Source organism: Ambystoma mexicanum, chromosome 3q, assembly GCF_040938575.1.
Source record: "Ambystoma mexicanum isolate Mex_15411 chromosome 3q, UKY_AmexF1_1, whole genome shotgun sequence".
Classification (NCBI taxonomy): Eukaryota; Metazoa; Chordata; class Amphibia; order Caudata; family Ambystomatidae; genus Ambystoma; species Ambystoma mexicanum.
Window position 1 is genome coordinate 182,424,464 of NC_090926.1, and position 14,941 is coordinate 182,439,404.

Here is a 14,941-nt window from a genome sequence, read left to right on the forward strand (position 1 = left end):
TTTTACACACCCTGTGGCAGATCTTATGAAAGATGCACTAAGATGCAAAGAAATTATTTCATTATAAAAATGGAGCACTCTGGGAAATGAGACGGGGGTTGGGCGATGAAATTAAAAGACCACAATATTCAAAAAGGTTGTTTTCTTCGGTGCAACTGGGATAAAAGTGAAAACCAGTCTCTAGGGCCCGAAAATGGACCAAAGAGGGTAGTTAGCAGTCAATATTCTGATCGATTTGACTCCTATTGGCCTGCAGCGTAAACTAAAGTGCCTTGACACCTACACAACAGCGAACGGACTTCGAATCAACAAACAAAAATGCGAAATTCTAATTTTGGAGAAACTACAAGGCCGCATCACTCGACGGAAAAAGAACAGATGGTCTCTTGGTAATGAACAACTTCAGACCGTAAAATATTCCACATACCTGGGCATGAAGATCAGCGCCAGCAGAAATGACGCACCGTGGGCAGAACTGACAAAGACCAAATGCCGACAGATGGCTTGTCAGGCGACTCTAATCAATAAAAAATTTGGAAAGTTCACCCTAAAACCAGTAATTGAATTTTTTCAACAAAAAGTGGTACCTGCCCTAATCTATAGCGGCGAAAACGCCTTTGGCTGTTCAAGTGACTTGTGGAACTCACTTGAAAACATATTCTGGAGCAGAGTACTACAGCTTCCCAAAGGCACCTCGACGGTCTGTCTTCGATATGAACTGGGCCTCATCTCGATAAATGCAAGAGTCTCTTGGAACTTACTGAGTCTGTTTAGAAAAACTCTGATAGAAGATCCAGCGATCCAATTTAAAATACTACACAGGCCGGACACCGCCAAAGAACACACGATCTTCTTTCAATGGAACCTCCTTTGCGAAACACTTTTAAAGGAGTTTGACATTTCAGCCACAATGCTAACTAAAAATCCAGAGCTGGCAAAAATGAAAATATGGAGGGCTGACTGGATAAAAACTTGCGAAGCAAGAGCCAACTCAACTCTAATACAAGATGTCCCAGGAGAAGCCAAAGCATATCATCAGAGGCACACTTATCTAACTCTTCTTCCAGATCAGCACGCTAGATCTCTATACATGCACTTCAGACTAAATATGCTAAAAACAAAGGAGCGGATGAACATTTGGGCGAAGGGTGCGGGCACCAACCTAAGTTGTAGCTTCTGTAACAATGATAAGGAAACCTTAAAACATCTAACGATGTTCTGCCAATACTTTCAGCATCAAAGGCAAATTCACTTCAGAGAGCTGATCAAAGAGCACCAATGTATGACGGCTGATGACTGGTGGATAGCCTTATTTGAGGGATCGAACAGAGCAGTGCTATTTGCACTAATAAACTTTCTACGTGTAGTAAAAGGACAGCTGGACGATCCAAAACTCAACGTGGTCCAATCAAAGACTTGAAATCTCTATCGGCCACCATGGCAGCATCCTTTAATACGACACGTTGGAAGTACAAATCGAGTTGTTAAGACGACACTGATGGTGGGAGGTAAACAAAACGACACGATTTCACATGTGACGTATCCTTCCTCTTGTTCTGTTTTAGTTATTTCTTTTTAAAGGTTGAACAAACCAATAAAAATTAAAAAAAAAAAAAAAAAAGAAGATCAGGAGTGCGCAAGTCAGCACTGGAGGGACCAGGTGGTTTAAATGTGACCAACGGTTCTTGAAACACTGTTCCGAGCAGTTCAATGCCGATAAACGTTTCGCCTCTTGGCTGTCTTGGCACCGAGTCCTGTGAGTTTCAATCAAGGGGCTCAGGGACAAGACCAGTCCTTTTCTTGTGCTCCCAAACACAGGGGAAGCCATGCACACAACCGCAGGGGTCCTTCAACAATGTGAGCCCCTGGGCACTGCTTTGGCTGGCAGAGAGGCAGGTCTTGTTCCAGCAGCAGGTTCACCCCCAATAGTCTAGTCGCTAGGGATGATTAGGGGACAGAGCTTGCCTCCGGCTTGGAACACCTGCCTTCACCTCAACTGGACGACTCTGAAAAGTACTCTTCTCCCAGCAGGGTCCAAACGAAAACTTTCAAGTGTTGGAGACCAAAAGATGTATTCAAAGAAGTGGTACGAGGAACGTTAAAAAAAAAAAAAGAAAAATTAAAACCCCACAGGTGATGGCGCTAATGCTAGCCTGATTTAGGGTTCCAATCCCTGCTCTTGTCAGAAGGACAAAGTCCACTCATTTCATCACACCTAAAGTGCTTTGCATTACTTGGAGGGGACAGGAAAGAGGCAGAGAAAAAAGATGACAGCATCTTTCCCCCAGCTGTACAGGTGTCTCCCTGGCTACATTAACCCCGCCCCTTCACTTCTCACTAAGATCAAAGGCCTTTAGAAGTGCAGCACCCTGGTGTGAAGCTACCCCGACTGAATGGGCGTGCTCCTTTGATGCCTGGGCCCAGCACAGCTGCCTGTTTTGCAGCTGTCTCTGGAGGAGGGTGTTACCTACCCTCACAAAGAAATCAAAGAGGCATGGCCAATCGGGTTCCTGTCTTGTCAATTTGGCAGGATCAGCCTGTCTGGCCAGAGTACACATCACCTTCCAGGAGAAGTGCCATGCACCATGCCTTAACTCAGGCACAGCTTATATTAAGAGTTCACACTGCCACCAGCATGGCTACTTATGATCACCATAGTTTTGGTAGAGGGGTGTATATCTTAAATGCAGCGTCTTGGCTGTCACTGCAGCGTCTTGGCTGTCACTGCAGCGTCTTGGCTGTCACTGCAGCTGTCAAATGGGCTCCTGTGACCTCTGAACGTGCTCTGTCCCACTGATGGAGCATGTGCTGCAGATAGGATACTTATGCAGCAAGGCACAATTACAAACTATGCTTTTGGCATGGATCTTATCAAAAGGGAATCTAATCAGCAGATATCCCTTTCAGAGATAAATTAATAACATGATGCTGGTAATTCTATTAAAAGTAAAATAAACCAGGGCTTTGCCACATTGCAATTCATCAGAGTTCTTATGTAGCCGATTGAGGAAAGCTACTCAAAATAGTGACTGAATTTTGGGTAATAAAGGCATCCCCCTGCATGCTCACACCAGAAAGAATACAACTAGTGACACATTCTTATATCGCAGCTTGCAAGTAAAACAAGTATTTTGCATCAGCAAAGAACTCTGCTGCCGCTGAACATTCTGAGCTCTGTAGGCATTTGCAGCATGTTATAAGGACAAACGACGTCAGTGATGACATAATTAAATACAGTACATTTCTCAAACACTAATTGGAGGAGCCCTATACATGTAGGGCCTGCTCCATATGAGAAGCCAGGCCACTGGTCCATCTTCATCTGCATCTTCGTCCACATGGGTGCTACTGGGATTGTCATATGGGTTGAGGTTGGCCTAACAATTAGATACTTGGAAAAACAGTTATTTTATCAGTGTAACAGTGCATCTGGCAGGCACAGAGATGTCCCTGGAGGGAGAGCCCAGGTCACTTTAACACACACTTCACTCACTCCCAGACAAGTCAGCAATTTCCAAGGTCTTGCACCTTCATTTTAGGCTATCATTTGAAACCACCCTGCACCTCACTGCACAAATCACATGACCCAATTGTGACAGCAAGATAGCCTTGCTTTCTGATCTTAGTGATAGATCGAGGGGTGGTATAAAGTGATAAATTGAAAATAAATAATGAAAATATACAGAATTTATATATGGGGGTGGGGTAGAGCATTAAAACGTGAGGGTAGCCCCCAAATTAAAAAAAAACATGTTATTTTTTCGTTATTTATAACTAATTAAAAATGTTTCATTCTTTATCACATGGAACCATCTGGTTTTGGATAGAGTGGTTTAGGATAAAAGCATTGTAAAGTTGTATTTTTCGTGTGGAGGGCAGGAGGGTCTTGCGATTTGTCCCGTGGGATGGTAACTGCCAAGAGGTGCTTTGCTCCCTTCTCATGACCTTGCAGAGCACATTCTTCCCAGAGAACGAAGGCCTGTAACTCCTAAGACAATGAAGGATTTATGAATCTCTGAGACCTACTGAGTGTGGGGTGGGGGGTGGTGCCTGCGTTCAGGCAGGGGATCTATTGCTAACCCATTGTGCTTTTCGCCACGCGCTTGGGTCTGCGTAGCAAAATGACAGCCACTAACTAAAATGGGGCTCGCATCTACTATGTAGCCTCTAATGCATGCACTACAGTGATTGTGCACCCTCGTTCGTGTGCATTACCCCTTCCCCCTATTCCCTGGAGGTGCTCTCGATTGTCCGTTTCTCGTTCAGTATCGCCTAAAGGGGGGGGGGGGAGATCCCCTCTCCTTCCCAAAATTAATCAAAAATCAGAACCTTTGTACGAATGGAGTTCTTGGGGAGGGGAGGGTTTATTCATGTCTGACCCGTTTCAGTCCCTAATGGCACTGTGGGAACTTTTAGAGACAGCCAGACTTCTGCAACATTGGGGAACTCTAAGAAAAATAATGGGTGCATGGGGGAATGTTCGAAAGGTTTTCTTAACCCAATCTGAGAGGCATAACAAGTATCTATATTTCCTCTAATTTATAGCAAAGTTGAAGAAATCTCCCCAAATGAGTCGATTATAGTCTGATCCACAATGCGTTATTCTGGAGACAAGCTATGCATAACAATTGGGCTACTTGTTCAATCACTTTAATATCAGTCTAATAATGTGATCTCTTGTCATTTTAAGTATACCCCCCATTCAATGCATTTTCATAATAAAATAATTGCTTTGTATTTCTGCGTTACCTTTTCATACTAAGATGCATACTAGGGTATTTTCCCTTTACCAAACTGATGAAGAGGAATTGGATCCAGAGTGCCATGAGGTCCTGTGGGTAAATATCCACACGAATAAGCTTGTGTTTCCCTGCTACGTATGTATTCCAATGCAACAGCTTGGGCTTATCCTAACAGCCAAAACTAAAATGGAACACATGTCGCATATTGTTAGGCAAAGTTTGTATGCAGTACTCTCTGGGAACACTACAAACAACTGACTACAGGTATAGGAAACCCAACCTTTGGTATAAGCTTGTACTACACAGTTTTGGTAGCATGTTGAGCAGCCAGGCTTATCTCAAGAGGGGTCAATGTGAGCTGTAGTGGAGTTACACAGAGACTTACAGTTACAAGTATTCAAATAAACTCTTACACAAGGTTTCTTGAATAAAGAATTATTAATTTATCAGTTAGAATAAGCCTTCTTCAGAAGGGAGCAATATAATAGTAACACTCCAATACACTTAATGAAATACACACTTAATATCTCTAAATCAGTAGATACCCTTTTGGGATGGCCCGCAGACATAACCTACACCCTCAGGTGACTTCAATTGCTAGGGTGCTGGGGACATTAATATATCACTGTTGCATTTAGAATCATGTGGTAAAAAGGAAAAGATTTAGAACATACAAGAGACCACAAATCTTAAGCAGGCAAATACTTTTGGATCCCCCCCAAGAAAGTCATTCAGTACAACAGGCTAAGCCAAAGTCAATGGGCAAAAGTCTTATATAGGATGAAGCACCTCTGGTAGGTATACGGAAAAGTCTTTGCACAATGTTTTAGAATTCTTTGAAGAAAAGAAGAATCAAATGTAGGGCCACAAGCTGATTAGACTTGTGAGTGGTAGAAGGTGCAAGCAACTCTACAGCAAGAGGCAAGTTCTCTCAAACTTTGTACAGTACCTTTAAAATGAAGAAAAGATGCAGATTACCTATTCCTGTGCAGCTCTGCAGGTCTCACTGTTCCTGGGCCTCAGTCGTGGGGACAAAAGGGAGGACGTTGGGAGATTCCTGCAATGCACTGCGACGGTCAAAACTCGCAACCGGGCACTTCACTTTCAGTGGCTGTTCAGTGTTTCAGCTGCTTGCGATCACTGCAAATAGCAACACCACATTCTCTCGAAGTCTTAAGGTCGTGGTATAATTAAAAGCATGCAGCGGCGTCCATTTGGGAGAAGATGGCTGCCCATTACACGTGTGTTTCTATGTTAGTGAGCTATAGTCTGTTGTCGTCCATGTTGCATTTCAATTTATACATTGCTTATGTATTCTCATGTCTTATGGCTGCTATTGTTAATATTCATGCATAAACTCATGTTACCTAGTGTACGTGTTCTTAATTTTGAGTACATAATTGCTTTGTGTCCAATGCATGCACATATATTGTTACTGTTAGATTGTTTATTCTTGCCATCTTCATCTTAGATTGTGTCAAACTCATGTTGCACCTACCCAGGATAAGTGCGGTACGGTTGTTTTGGAAAGTAACGTTTCTCACATGTGCGCTATTGGGCTGGTGGAGGGGCAGAAGCTATGGATGACATTTATCTGCCTCTCAACACCACCTATGTAGATTAGCTTACATTCATATGTGCAAAAACAGCATTCAGGCAGATTGGGCAATGACATCAATAAAATGAGGGTATGGGAGAATTACACTTCACTACCACTATCCCAGCTGGAATTTATTAAATTAAGAAAAGGCCCAGCACATGCAAGTTGGATTGATATATATGGGATACATTACTCACCGTAATCATATTTCTGATGCTTGTATCTGCTTAAATTCACATGCTGTGCATAGGCCGACATCTAGTGGAAGCTGCGGACTATTAGTTTGTTTTTCGAAACTTGAAAATGGGCGTCGACACGGGGCGTGCCAGTAATACTATCCCTAGTTTGACGTCCACTGCACCCATGATCCCTCACAAGTGTAGGACCCTCAGATTGTATTTTTTCTGACATGAGGTAGCATGAGGAGAAGCCGGAGTACAGTTGATCCAAGCAGATATAAAGAAAGGTAAGACTACAAGCATGCATGCGCCTTCTCAGAGAGGAAGAAGGGTGGGTCGCATGTGAATCTAAGCAGATACAAGCATCAGAAATAAGATTACGGTGAGTAATGTATCCCTTCTGAGGCTTGTGGAATCTGCTTAAATTACATGCTGTGCATAGATTAGCTAGCAGTACCTGAAGGAGGTGGGATGTGAGAAGGATCTTGAGCAAATAAATGTCAAATAAATGCTTGTCCCACTTGGGTATCTGTCTTGGAATGGGTGTCAATGCAGTAGTGCTGAGTAAAAGTGTGAATAGAGCTCCAAGTAGCTGCTTTGCAAATGGTGTCAAGGGGGACATTTGCAATGAAAGCCAGAGTGGCCCCAATGCCTCTTGTAGAGTGGGCTCTTGCCGTGAAAGGCAGAGTTTTTTCAGAAAGGGAGTAACACAGCTGGATACAGTTAATAATCCACTTAGAGATGGCACCTTTAGAGACGAGATCCCCCTCTCTGCCTGTAGCTACGGAGACAAACAGTTGGTCTGTTTTCCTTAGCAGTCTGGTCTTGTTTACATAGTAGAGGACACCCTTACGCACATCTAGGGTGTGTAGTTTCACCTCAGCCGAGCTCTGTGGGACTTGGAAGAAAGCCGGAAGCTCGATGGAATGGTTCACATGGAATTTAGAAATAAACTTAGGTGAGAACCTAGGGTGTGTGCGTAAAAACCAGTTTATCCTTATGGACAGTAAAGAAGGGATCTTGCACTGACAGAGCCTGAATTTCACTGACTCTTCTTATAGATGTAATTGCTACTAAGAAGGCCGTTTTGTAAGTCAGGTGTTTGAGACTGCTTTTGTGCATAGGCTCGAATGGGGGGTCCATGAGCTTAGATAGCACCACATTAAGGTCCCATCCTGGTGGTGGGTTTGAAATAGGAGGGTGAAGTCTCTTTACTCCTTCCATGCATGCTTTAACTACTGGTACTTTCCACCACGACACCTTGTTATGGGAAGTGGTGTATGCAGACAGAGCTGCCAGGTGTACCTTCAGTGAGTTAAAAACCAGTCCTGCATCCAGCAGGTGGAGCATGTATGTAACAATAGTGGAAGGAGTGCAATCAACTGGGTTGACTTGTTTATTCTGGCACCAGATAACAAATCTCTTCCATTTGTCAAAGTAGAAGTGCCTCGTGTTTGGCTTCCTAGATTCCTTTAGGATGTCCATACACCTCTGTGGTAAATTGAGATGTCCTAGCTCTATGACCTCAGGAGCCATGCTGCCAGGTTCATTGAGTTGGGTTGAGGATGCACTGTTTGACCTTGGTGCTGGGACAGTAGGTTGTACCAGGCCGGAAGTTTGATTGGTTCGCACACGGCTAATCTGCATAAGTGTGGGAACCACAGTTGTCTCGCCCACATGGGAGCAACCAGGACGAGCGTCATCGACTCTGTTCATCTTGTTGACAGCCTTCCTGATGAGGAGTTGGTGGAAATGCGTACACAAACATTCCTGACCAGTTCATCCACAGGGCGTTCCCCTGGGAGTCTGGTTGGGGGAACCTGGATGCAAATCCTGGGCATTGTCTGTTTTCGCTTGTGGCGAATAGGTCTACAGTGGGGAAGCCCCACTGAGAGCAGATATCTTCTATGACTTCTCTGTGTAGACACCATTCGTGTTCTTCTGGGAGGGGGTCTCTGCTTAGAGCATCCGCTAGAGAATTGAGATCCCCTGGAACATGTTGCGATGACAGGAAGATGTTCTGTCTGAGTGCCCATTTCCAAATTTTCTGGGCAAGCTTGGACAGATTTGGCAAACAAGTCCCTCCTTGCTTGTTCAGGTAAAACATGGCTGTAGTGCTGTCCGTCCGGATTTGCAATGACAGGTTTAGCAGGTAGGGCTTGAACGCTTGAAGCGCTCTGAATACTGCCAGAAGCTCCAGCAGGTTGATGTGATTCTTGGCCACTGAGTGAGACCAGAGACCCTGAGCTGTGTGGTGGAGATGGTGAGCTCCCCATTCTGTCGGGCATGCATCGGTTGTGATTACCGCCTGTATCTCAGGATCGTAAAAGGGTCTCTCTCCCCGTGGACAGATTTTCTCTTGTCCCCCCAGTTTAGGCTTTGTACAAGTGTTGGCGAAACGACCACTAGATCGTCCCACTGACCACTTGCCTGAGACCACTGTTTCGCCAACCATTCCTGCATGGGACGGAGGCGCGCGTGGGGGACCAGGTAAATACATGATGCCATCATGCCCAGCTACCGCATTGCTTTGCGTACCGTTATATTGCGGAATTTGCAGCAGTATATTCCGAATTCTTTCCTCGGAAGGAAAAGTCAACCCCTCTTGAGTGTCTAGGATGGCTCCTAGGAACTGTTTGGAGGTGCTTGGCACCAGACTTTTCTCGTCTATTGAGAAGCCCAATTCGAAGAGGAGGTCGATTCTCCTTTGAATGTTTGTTCTGCAAATTACTGGGGTCTCCCGCTTGATGAGCCAGTCGTCCAGGTAAGGGTACACAGGGATTGCCTCCCTGCGTAGGTATGCTGCCGCCACCGCCAGTACCTTGGTGAATACCCTCGGAGCCGAAGCTATCCCGAAGGGCAGTACCTTGAACTGGTAGTGTCGACTGTCCACCTTGAAGCGCAAGTACTTTCTGTGCGCTGGGAACATGGAAATAGCCATCTTTCATGTCCAATGTTGCCATGTAATCCCCTTTTTTAGGAGGGGGATTACCTCTTGGAGAGTAGTCATGCGAAATTTTTGGGGCTTGACATACTTGTTTGCAGGCCGTAAGTCCAATACTGGGCGCATTGTCAAATCTTTTTTTTGGCACAATGAAGTAAGTTGAATAAATACCCTTGTTTACCTGGTGTCCCGGGACGAATTCTATCATGTCCTTTGCTAGCAGATTGACGATCTCCTCGAGGAGGATCTTCTGGTGTTCCAAATAATGTATCCTTTGTCGTGGAGGATGGTTCCGGGGACGCTCTAACAGTTCTATGCAGTACTCAGCGGATACTGTGGACAGCACCCATCTGTCTGATGTGATCCCTTCCCAAACTTGGGTGAAGTTGGAAATGCGTCCCCCCTACTGGGGTTGCATGAGACGGGACCCTGAACGGAGCGTCATTGTTTTGGTGGAGGCGTGCCGCCTCCTTTACTGGGACTGCCTCTACTCTTACCACGTCCTCTTATTACCCCTGCCGTAACCCTGGGTAGACTGTTGGTTATTATTGTTCCACGGTGTACCCTGCCCCTGGGAATAGTTAGATCCTCTCTGGGAATTTTGGCCGTGTGGGTGACGAAAATTGCCATTCCCTCTCCGATTAGGGGGTTAGTTGGCCAAGGGATTTGAGTGTCTCATATTCGTCCTTGGCATTTTTCAGCGCGTCCTTGACCACCTTACCAAACAGATCCACCGGTTTAGCTAACAAAGATGCTTGGGTTTCAGCTTTGAATCCAGACTGCCGTAACCAAGCGTGTCTCTTGAGAACAGTTCCTTCTGCTATCAATCTGCCGGCGTTATCCGCGGTATCAAAGGTTGCTTTTAAAATGCAACCGGACACGGCTCTTCCCTCCGCCGCAACTCGTGCCAACTGGCTCTTTAAGGGTCGTGGGGCGGAGTCTATGAGTGCCGCGACTTCTTCCCACTGATGGCAGTTGTAGCTGGCCAAGAGGGTGGTGGAGTTGGCAATCCTTGACTGGTAGGTGGAAGTGGAGGCTACTTTCCTGCCCAAACCATACAGTTTCTTGCTCTCCTTGTCGAGAGGAGCTTCGGACGATGACAAGGGTGTACCAGCCCTCTTCCTGGTTGTTACTAACACCCGTGAGTCCGGTTTCAGATGCCCCCTTATATACAGTGGGTCTGATTGGGCTGCCCTGAAAAGTTTCTCAATTCCTGGGGTTCACTGCCCTGGTGAGGTTAGGATTTAAAAGTGAAGGGTCTATTCTTCTCTGAATAGACTTAATGATAGGGATGGCCTGAGCAACAGGCCTTCTTTCTCCCACTAAATCTTCTGCGAAGTCCCTCTCCTCTTGAGCACCCTGGGTGTCAATGTGGAAATGTTCTGCCGCTCAGGACAGAACTTCATTCAGGAGAGGTTGATTGTCCACAGGGGAGTCGGTAATCTGGGGTTCTTTCTCTACCGGGGAATCTACTCTGTAGGTCTCCGGGTCTTCCTCTTCTTCTTCTTGGTCCTCATCATCCCCATAGTAGCCAGTACCAGTTTGCTCTTCCAACATGCCCAAATCTGGATCCTCACGAAAGGATGTATCCCCTTGATATTGGGAGTAGGGCTGTATATAGAAGGGGTCCGAAAACCGTGTTGAGGCTTCAAACCGGGACTTCTTACTTGGAGGTATTGGATCCTTAGAGCCTGAGGGTGCTGACCTGTCGGGAGTATAGGAGAGAAAGTGTTCAGGGTTCTTTGTGTAAAAATCTGCCAATGAAGACATCCTTGAAATAACCCTGTCTATGTCATCACTAGACCATTCTCTAGAACTGGGAATTATCCTTTCTGGGGCTTTATCTGCCTTATCCTGACTAGACTTACTGGTTTTAGCAGTTATCCTTGGGATAATAGAGGAGTGGGACGTTTTTGAGGTGTGTGAGGAGGCTGAGACTGCTTCCTCTGTTTTCCCCCCTCCCTGTGGGCGGAAGTGTGTTTTCCCTGTTTTTTCGCCCCTCCGGAGCCTTCCGACGCCTGGCATCGAGGTTCGGGGGTGGTGTCCCTATCTTTAGAATGTGGAGGTAGGGACTCGGGAGCCGCCGTTCCGCGGTCTGCGGGCGCGGACTCCTGGAGTGCGGTCTGGGGATGGAAGTCGGCTTAGTCTTCAGACGATCGAACTTCCGTTACACTGGGGAGCGAGGCACTCTTGGCAACAGTGGATGATTGCCTGGAGTCAAGCAGCGATCTAGATCGAGAACGCCCAGAGGACACAGATTCTCTATATGCCTCTTTCCGAGAACTCGACGTGCGTGTTGAGTCTCGGTTGGACTTCATGTGCTTTGTGGAAGTGCTGTGGGTAGCACTTGTGTCGCCGGGGGTCTTCCCCATAGCTGCCCTGCCGGACGACCTTCCGAGGTCGGGGACTTGAGCTCGGCTGTCTCTTGACGCCACGTTGCCCTCGCCGTCTGAAAGTACGGTGTCGCTGCCATCGCTGAAGGCGCCCTCCTCCACTACCATGGCCTGACGCCTGGCGTGGTGGGCCCAACGCTTGATCGAACGGTCCTTAAGTGTTTTCGGTTTAAACCTACTACACGCTCTGCAGTTCGCCCCGGGGTGGTCCCTCGGCAATCAGAGATTGCACGTGACGTGCCTGTCGAACCAAGGGTACTTGCGGTTGCACTTGGGGCACAATTGGAAAGGGGTACCCTCCATACGCACCTTGTGGCAGTGGGCTAGTAGGTGTAGGAATATATAAGAATGTACCTATATACCAAAAGAGTGTAGAGTATGTCCACCACCCACTCTCCCTACTTGCAGGGCTGAGGCAGGCCCGGGCCGAGGCCAGAGGCCTTCCGAGGCCCAAATCCGCCGTGCAGCTGTCTCTTCTCCGGGCCGGCATCGAGTGTGTAAGTTCGGTGGCTCGACATTGGGGTGGAGAAATGGGTAAATATAACAATATTTAGCTAAAGTATGGCTAAGGCCAGGGAACTCCGCGAAATGCTTCCGACCAGTATGGCGGAAAATAACAATCTGAGGGTCCTACACGCGTGAGGGATCATGGGTACAGTGGACGTCATGCCCCGTGTCAACACCCATTTTCGAGTTTCGAAAAACAAACTGTAATACTCCGCAGCTTCCACTAGATGTCGGCCTATGCACAGCATGTGATCTAAGCAGATCCCACAAGCCTCAGATATATAGATATATGGGATACATTACTCACCGTAATCGTATTTCTGATGCTTGTATCTGCTTAGATTCACATGCTGTGCATAGGCCGACATCTAGTGGAAGCTGCGGAGTATTACAGTTTGTTTTTCGAAAGTCGAAAATGGGCGTCGACACAGGCGTGCCAGTAATACTATCCCTAGTGTGACGTCCACTGTACCCAAGATCCCTCACGCGTGTAGGATCCTCAGATTGTATTTTTTCTGACATGAGGAAGCATGAGGAGTAGCGTGAGTACAGATAATCCAAGCAGATAAACAGAAAGGTAAGACTACAAGCAATCATGCGCCTTCTCTCGGAGGGGAGGAAGGGTGGGTCGCATGTGAATCTAAGCAGATACAAGCATCAGAAATACGATTACGGTGAGTAATGTATCCCTTCTGAGGCTTGTGGAATCTGCTTAGATCACATGCTGTGCATAGATTAGCGAGCAGTACCAGAAGAAGGAGGTGGGATGTGAGAAGGGTCATGAGCAAACAGGTGTCTTAGAACCGCTTGTCCCACTTGTGTATCTGTCTTGGAATGAGTGTCAATGCAGTAATGCTGAGTAAAAGTGTGAATAGAGCTCCAAGTAGCCGCTTTGCAAATGGTGTCGAGGGGAACATTTGCAATGAAAGCCAGAGTGGCACCAATGCCTCTAGTAGAGTGGGCCCTTGGCGTAAAAGGCAGAGTCTTTTCAGAAAGAGAGTAACACAGCTGTATACAGTTGATAATCCACTTCGAGATAGCGCCTTTAGAGACGCGATCCCCCTCTCTGCCTGTAGCTACGGAGACAAACAGTTGATCTGTTTTCCTTAGCGGTCTGGTCTTATTTACATAGTATAGGACCGCCCTACGCACATCTAGGGTGTGTAGTTTTACCTCAGCCGAGCTTTGTGGGTTTTTGAAGAAAGCCGGAAGCTCGATGGACTGGTTTACATGGAACTTGGATATGAATTTAGGTGAGAACCTAGGGTGTGTGCGTAAAACCAGTTTGTCCTTGTGGATAGTAAAGAAAGGATCTTGCACTGACAGAGCCTGAATCTCACTGACCCTTCTTATGGAGGTAATGGCTACTAAGAAGGCCGTTTTATAAGTCAGGTGTTTGAGACTACTTTTATGCATGGGTTCGAATGGGGGTCCCATGAGCTTAGCTAGCACCACGTTGAGGTCCCATCCTGGCGGTGGGTTCGAAATAGGAGGGTGAAGTCTCTTTACTCCTTCCATGAAGGCTTTAACCACTGGCACTTTCCACCACGAGACCTTGTTATGGGATGTGGTGTAAGCCGAGAGGGCTGCCAGGTGTACTTTCAGTGAGTTAAAAACCAACCCTGCATCCAGCAGGTGGAGCATGTATGTCACAACGTTGGAAGGAGTGCAATCAACCGGGTTGATTTGTTTATTCTGGCACCAGATAACGAATCTTTTCCACTTATCAAAGTAACAGTGCCTTGTATTTGGTTTCCTGGACTCCTTTAGAATGTCCATACACCTCTGTGGTAATTTGAGATGTCCAAACTCTATGACTTCAGGAGCCATGCTGCTAGGTTCATAGAGTTGGGTTCCTGATGCACTGTTTGACCCTGTTGCTGGGACAGTAGGTTGTACCAAGCTGGGAGTCTGATGGGTTCGCACACCGCCATCCTGCGTAGGTGTGGAAACCATGGTTGTCTCGCCCACATGGGAGCAACTAGGATGAGCGTCATCGATTCCTTGTTCATCTTGTACACCACCTTCCTGATGAGAGGAGTTGGTGGAAAAGCGTACGCAAACATCCCTGACCAGTTCATCCACAGGGCATTCCCTTGGGAGTCCGGTTGGGGGAACCTGGATGCAAATCCTGGGCATTGTTTGTTTTCGCTTGTGGCGAATAGGTCTATAGTGGGGAAACCCCACTGAGAGAAGAGATCTTCTACCACGTCTCTGTGAAGGACCCATTCGTGTTCTTCTGGGAGGGAGTCTCTGCTTAGAGCATCCGCTAGGGAATTGAGCTCCCCTGGAACATGTTGCGATGACAGGAAGATGTTCCGTCTGAGTGCCCATATCCAGATTTTCTGGGCAAGCTTGGACAGATTTGGTGAACGAGTCCCCCCTTGCTTGTTCAGATAGAACATGGCTGTCGTGCTGTCCGTCCTGATCTGCACCGACAAGTTCAGTAGATGGGGCTCGAACGCCTTTAGCGCTCGGAATACTGCCAGAAGCTCTAGCAGATTGATGTGGTTCTTGGCTACTGAGTGAGACCAGAGACCCTGAGCTGTGTGGTGGAGATGGTGAGCTCCCCACCC

General features: G+C 46.8%; 1 protein-coding gene across 3 annotated transcripts in view; it reads right to left on the reverse strand.

The window, feature by feature from the left end:
- Positions 1–14,941, reverse strand: part of DIP2B (disco interacting protein 2 homolog B) — a 1,149,028-nt gene that overhangs the window by 741,082 nt on the left and 393,005 nt on the right. The gene's annotated exons all lie outside the window — the stretch shown is intronic.